The sequence below is a fragment of the Oryctolagus cuniculus genome, chromosome 6 (assembly GCF_964237555.1).
Source record: "Oryctolagus cuniculus chromosome 6, mOryCun1.1, whole genome shotgun sequence".
Lineage (NCBI taxonomy): Eukaryota > Metazoa > Chordata > Mammalia > Lagomorpha > Leporidae > Oryctolagus > Oryctolagus cuniculus.
The window spans coordinates 39004080-39009699 of record NC_091437.1 but is presented as its reverse complement, the minus strand read 5'-3'; the positions used below and the strand labels follow the sequence as shown (position 1 = coordinate 39009699).

General features: G+C 41.2%; 1 long non-coding RNA gene across 1 annotated transcript in view; it reads right to left on the bottom strand.

Annotated features, from left to right (window-relative positions):
- Positions 1-201: 201 nt before the first annotated feature.
- The window catches only part of LOC138850195 (uncharacterized), a 104845-nt gene continuing 99426 nt past the window's right edge, over positions 202-5620 (bottom strand). Inside the window, exon 3 of the long non-coding RNA XR_011389833.1 lies at positions 202-1240. This is a non-coding gene — a long non-coding RNA (uncharacterized lncRNA). The remainder of the gene's footprint in view (positions 1241-5620) is intronic.

Sequence of the window (5620 nt, the reverse complement as noted above, 5' to 3'; positions counted from 1 at the left end):
CATTAAGTAAAGATTTCAACAGTTTGCACCCCCATAGAAACACAAAGTGAAATATATTATTTGAGTACTCGTTATAGCATTAAATCTCAATGCACAGCACATTAAGGACAGAGATCCTACATGAGGAGTAAGTGCACAGTGACTCCTGTTGTTGACTTTACCAATTGACACTCCTGTCTATGGCATCAGTAATCTCCCTATGCTCCAGTCATGAGTTTCCAAGGCTATGGAAGATTGCACTTTTCCTGAATATATTAAAAACTGAGACACAGAAGTGGGAAGGAATTCGTCCAGAACTTGCCAGTGAATGAGCCAGAAAGAGATCCTTAGTACTTGGCTGCTAAATGTCAGGCTGTGTTGCTGAGTTTTACCCAAAAACATGGAGAAGACTCAGCCTTATAGCACCTGACTAGCTGTACATATTGAACAAAGCAATCAGTTTACAAAGTCAAGTTCTAGCTCTTCCATCAACTTGCTAAGTGACTTCAGGCAGGCAGTTAAGTTCCTCTGCAACCGAGTTCTCTACATGACATAGAAATTATGGTGGGATTGTCTAAAGACTGTGTGATCAGGGCCCATGCTGTGGAATAGTAAGCTACGTCTCAGCTTGTGGCACCGCCATCCCCTGTGAATACCAATCCATGTCCTGGATGCTCCTCTTCCAATCCAGCTCTGTGTCTATGGCCTGGGAAAGCAGCAGAAGATGGCCCAAGTGCTTAAGCTCCTGAACCCACGTGGGTGACTCAGAAGCAGCTCCTGGCTCCTGGCTTCTGATCGACCAAACTTCAGTCACAGTAGTCATTTGGGGAATGAACCAGTGGATGAAGGACCAGTCTCTTCCTCTTTCTGTCTATAACTCTGTCTCTCAAATAAATAAATAAAATTTAAAAAACACCTTGAGATCTAATTGTACATATCTGTCAATTCAATTCAGATATACCAATTTGCTGCAAACTGTCAGGACTGTTGTCTGTTCTTTATCTAAGTGTTCACATACCTGCAGGCTGAGCGCCAATCGCATGATAAAATGAGGTCTCTCTAGAGCAGAAGCTTTATTGATAATCTAATATTACCAGAGTTTAGTTCCATCTTTCTGAGATATTTGGTACCAATATCCTTTGGCTGCTGTATGCTCTTTTCAGTTTTCATAGTTTTACTTTGGCTCAATTTCTAACTTTGCATAGTTGTATATAGTCCTCCCCCATCCAGGTTTCCAGCCAGAACATTCTCCATGGAATTCCTAGAGAAAGATAAACAGAGTGAATTATGTGCTTATGATAGTGAAGAGGAAGAGGAGGAAGAGGAAGTAATTGCAACCATGGTGGAAGTGGAAGCAACTAACAGCAAGTGATACTTCTGTAACAGGTATGGCACTCCCAGTAAACATTTCATTTAATCCTCACCACAACTCTAACAACATGGGTATTGTTAAAAACACCTATTTGGAGATGGGGAACTTGAAACACAGACTAGCTAAAGTAACTTATCCAGTCCCCTACAGTATTAAGACTTAGAGCTGGCATTCAGATCCATTGTGCCTGAATCCAGACCCCTGTCTCTTAGCTGCCACTCTACATTTTCATACCATGGGAGGCACTGGGTGATGGCTCAAATAACTGGGCTTCTGCAACGTATGTAGACAGAGACCCAGACTGAGCTCTTGGCTCCTGAACCAGTCGTTTGGAGAATGAGTCACTGGATAGGAGATCTCTGTCTGTCTGTCTCTATTGCTCACCTGTCTGTTTTTCTGGCTATCAAATAAATAAAACAAATAAACAGAAACTAAAAAAAAAAGTTAAGACATTGGACAAGGAGTATTACTGGAGTCTTCAAAAAAGCACATTTGTGCGTTCTTGCAATGACTTGATGGCATTCTGTGGCATAAGCCTTTTCTATCTCCAGCTTTCTCCTCTTTAAGATTAATGAGTATAATTGGAAGATTAGGACCTTTCCAACTCCAAATAGCAGACATTCTACACTCTGTGAGACAGATAAAAAGAAGCACACGCTCTGCCAAGGGGCAGCAAACAAAGATAAATCTATCCAGAATCATTTGTGTCAAAGGCCTGCTTGTCTTCCTCAACCAAGGCAGCAGATACCTAGAAAGAACAATACTTCTCAGGGTTCAGTGTGTTTGTTGGATCACAAGTGCACAGAATTAAGTCAACAGTAAGTGCTAGTCTCCTCATGGGACCTAGCACACACTGCTCTATGCATTAATATACAAACTATACAAAAAGGAAAGCAAGGCCGGCGCCGCGGCTCAATAGGCTAATCCTCCGCCTAGCGGCGCCGGCACACCGGGTTCTAGTCCCGGTCGGGGCGCCGGATTCTGTCCCGGTTGCCCCTCTTCCAGGCCAGCCCTCTGCTGTGGCCAGGGAGTGCAGTGGAGGATGGCCCAGGTGCTTGGGCCCTGCACCCCATGGGAGACCAGGAAAAGCACCTGGCTCCTGGCTCCTGCCATCGGATCAGCGCGGTGCGCCGGCCGCAGCGCGCCGGCCGCGGCGGCCATTGGAGGGTGAACCAACGGCAAAGGAAGACCTTTCTCTCTGTCTCTCTCTCTCACTGTCCACTCTGCCTGTCAAAAAATAAAAAAAAAATAAAAAAAAAAAAAAAAAAAAAAAAGGAAAGCAAGAGAGTAGTGAAAAGTGTTTGGGATAATGCTTATCTCAGACAGGTAAGACAGCAGAATGAGACAGGTGCTCATGTGGTTAGATACGTTATTGTCAAAATACATCTTTTGTTCTGGGTTGTAGATTAGGTATACCAAGTATAATATTAAAATAATTACTTGGTTTCCAGCCCCTGGGTTTAGCCTGGCCTAGTTCTGGCTATTCCAGGCATTTTAATAATGTATTTAGCATTCCCAACCTACCACCTAAAACAAAAGATACATTTTGATAATTACTGACATTTAACCAATGAGCACCTGTCTCATTCTGCTGTCTTTCCCCATGTGAGATAAGCATTATCCTAACTACTTTTCTGTCTCTTACTGTCCTTCTTATATAGTTGCATATTAACTCCTTAAAATTATATTATAATATCTCATTTTATAAAATTGGAATCAAGTTAAATGAAAATGCCAGTACTTGCCTCCCCATTATATTCAGTCACTAAGTCTTTATTGTTGCATGTCTCTGTGCTTCATTCTTTGGCTATTGGATAAGATGCAATTGTTTGAATTTACCGCCGTTTCTTCAGACTCCTTCATATAGGCAATTGGGCCATTGCCAGGTTTTTGCCATTATTAACAGTACTGCTGTGGACATTATTTTACTTGTCAGCTGTTCTAGAGAAGTTCCCTGTCTATTGTTGGTTCTCTATTCTTTCACAGAAATTTTAGAATTACCTTAATAAAGTCTATGAGAAGAAAAAAAAAGCCCTCATGAAATTTTTACTAGAAATCTTTGAATTTATAGAACGAGCCTACAAGAGTGGACACTATGATATTAAGAATTTATATCCATGGACATGGTATCTCTCTCAATTTATTTAGGTCATTTTTAATATCTCTTATAAATTTTATATTTTCTCTTTAGATTTCTTACACATATTTTCTCAGATCTGTTTCTAGGCTCTTAATATTCTCTAATAAAATAATAATTGGTATCTTTACTTTATCAGGTTTTATATCTTGCTAACTTTTTGGTTCTACATTTATGCCAGCCATAATGACACTTTTAATACAAAACCTTCCTGGTCTACAATTGGCAGAAGGAGGTTTTTAATTTGTACCAGTGGGTGAAGGAATTTGGGAATGAGGGTTTCTTAAGAGGTAGATTTCATTGTTTAGGTTTATGACCCTAATCCTGGCACTGCACTGCTGACTCTGTTGTTTGGGTTCACTCCTTGTCTTCTGGCTTAATATCACCTCTGGGGGGACTGCGCAGTGTCACAGCAGGTAAGGCCACTGTCTGCAGTGTCCCCATCCCATATGGGCACCGGTTCGAGTCCCAGCTGCCCCACTTCCAATCCAGCTCTCTGCTATGGCCTGGGAAAGCAGTAGAAGATGGCTCAGGTCCTCAGGCCCTTGCGCCCGCATGGGAAACATGGAAGAAGCTCCTGGCTCCTGGCTTTGGATCGGCACAGCTCCGGCCATTGCGGCCCAATGGGGAGTGAACCGGAAGATGGGGGACTTCTCTCTCTCTGCCTCTCCTTCTCTCTGTGTGTAACTCTGACTTTCAAATAAATAAAATAAATCTTTAAAAAAAATCACCTCTGCCAGCTTATCTATAACTGGCTGCCATTAGTACTTTTCCTCCCTGTACACAAGTCTTTTTCCTGTTAAGAGGCAGAATCTATTCCTCCATCCCCTTTAATTTGGACTACTGTATGACTCAAGTAAAAATTTGGGGATTAACAATGTATTATATCCAAGGACAGGTCCTTGGAATCCTGGCAGCTTCTTTCTGAGCCTCTTGGAATTTTCACCTGGGGACAGGGAAAGCCAGCCGCTGTGTAAAATGAGACCACCATGCTTTGAGGAAGCCCAAGTTAGTCATGTGGTGGGCGAGACCAGGTAAAAAGAGAGAAACAAACCAAAGCCCAGTTCTTCCACTCATCCTAGTTCAAGCAGGAGGGATAAGAATGAGGAAGCATCCAAGTGATACCAACCTCGGGTACCATCACAACACAACTTCTGAGAGACCTCAATAAAGAATTGTTCAGCTGAATCCAGTCAACACACAAACACAAAAAATATTACAGTATTGTTTAAACCTACCACAACTGCAGTGTTTATATACCAATCAGAAACAATGTAAGCAACCGATAGCCAAAGCCAACCTTTTTTAGAATGTGCTTGGTAGAACCTTAGAATTCCCAGGAAAATTCCTGTTGTGGAATAGATAGATTTGTAAGGCTGTATGCTTTCCTGATCACCCCTCTTCAGCAATGAATGTTCTTTTATTATCTCTTAGAATTAGAGTCCTACAGAGAATTTCTGTTTAAAAAAAAAAAAAGAGGAGAGATGACTGTTGAGGAACAGCTTTTTTGTTTTGGTTTTTGGTTTTTTGTTTTTTTTTTTTTTTAATTTTTTTTTACCATGCAAATCATTGAACTCTTTACTTAGTATAGAGTTGGTCTTCTGTGTATAAAGTTAATCAAAAATGGATCTTAGTAGAGAATGGGACTGGGAGAGGGAGGATGTAGAGGGGTGGGAGAATCACTGTGTTCCTAAAGTTGTACTTATGAAATGCATGAAGTCTGTATTCCTTAAATAAAAGGTTTCTTGGGGGGTGGTGGTAAATAAACAAATAAAAAGAAAGAAGAAATAGGAGAGAGATGAATGAAAATGAACAGAAGTTTTATCAGTTTGGTAAACCTCAAACCATATGAGATATAAGTTGTCTCCTATCATTATCTTTCTGATTATATCACTAGACACCATGCAAAGAAAAGGCAATCAAGGCAACAGCAAAAGAAGACAGACAGTGAGAATTACAATGTTTGACCTAGAATGTAACAAGCATACAACTCTGATACTCCACCAAGGACTGGACTTGTCTAATCATGAACTGATTTATGCTGTAAAGAGCTACACTTTCGGGGCCAGCACTGTGGTGCAGCGGGTAAAGACGCCACATGCAGTACCAGTATCCCATATGGGTACCAGTTC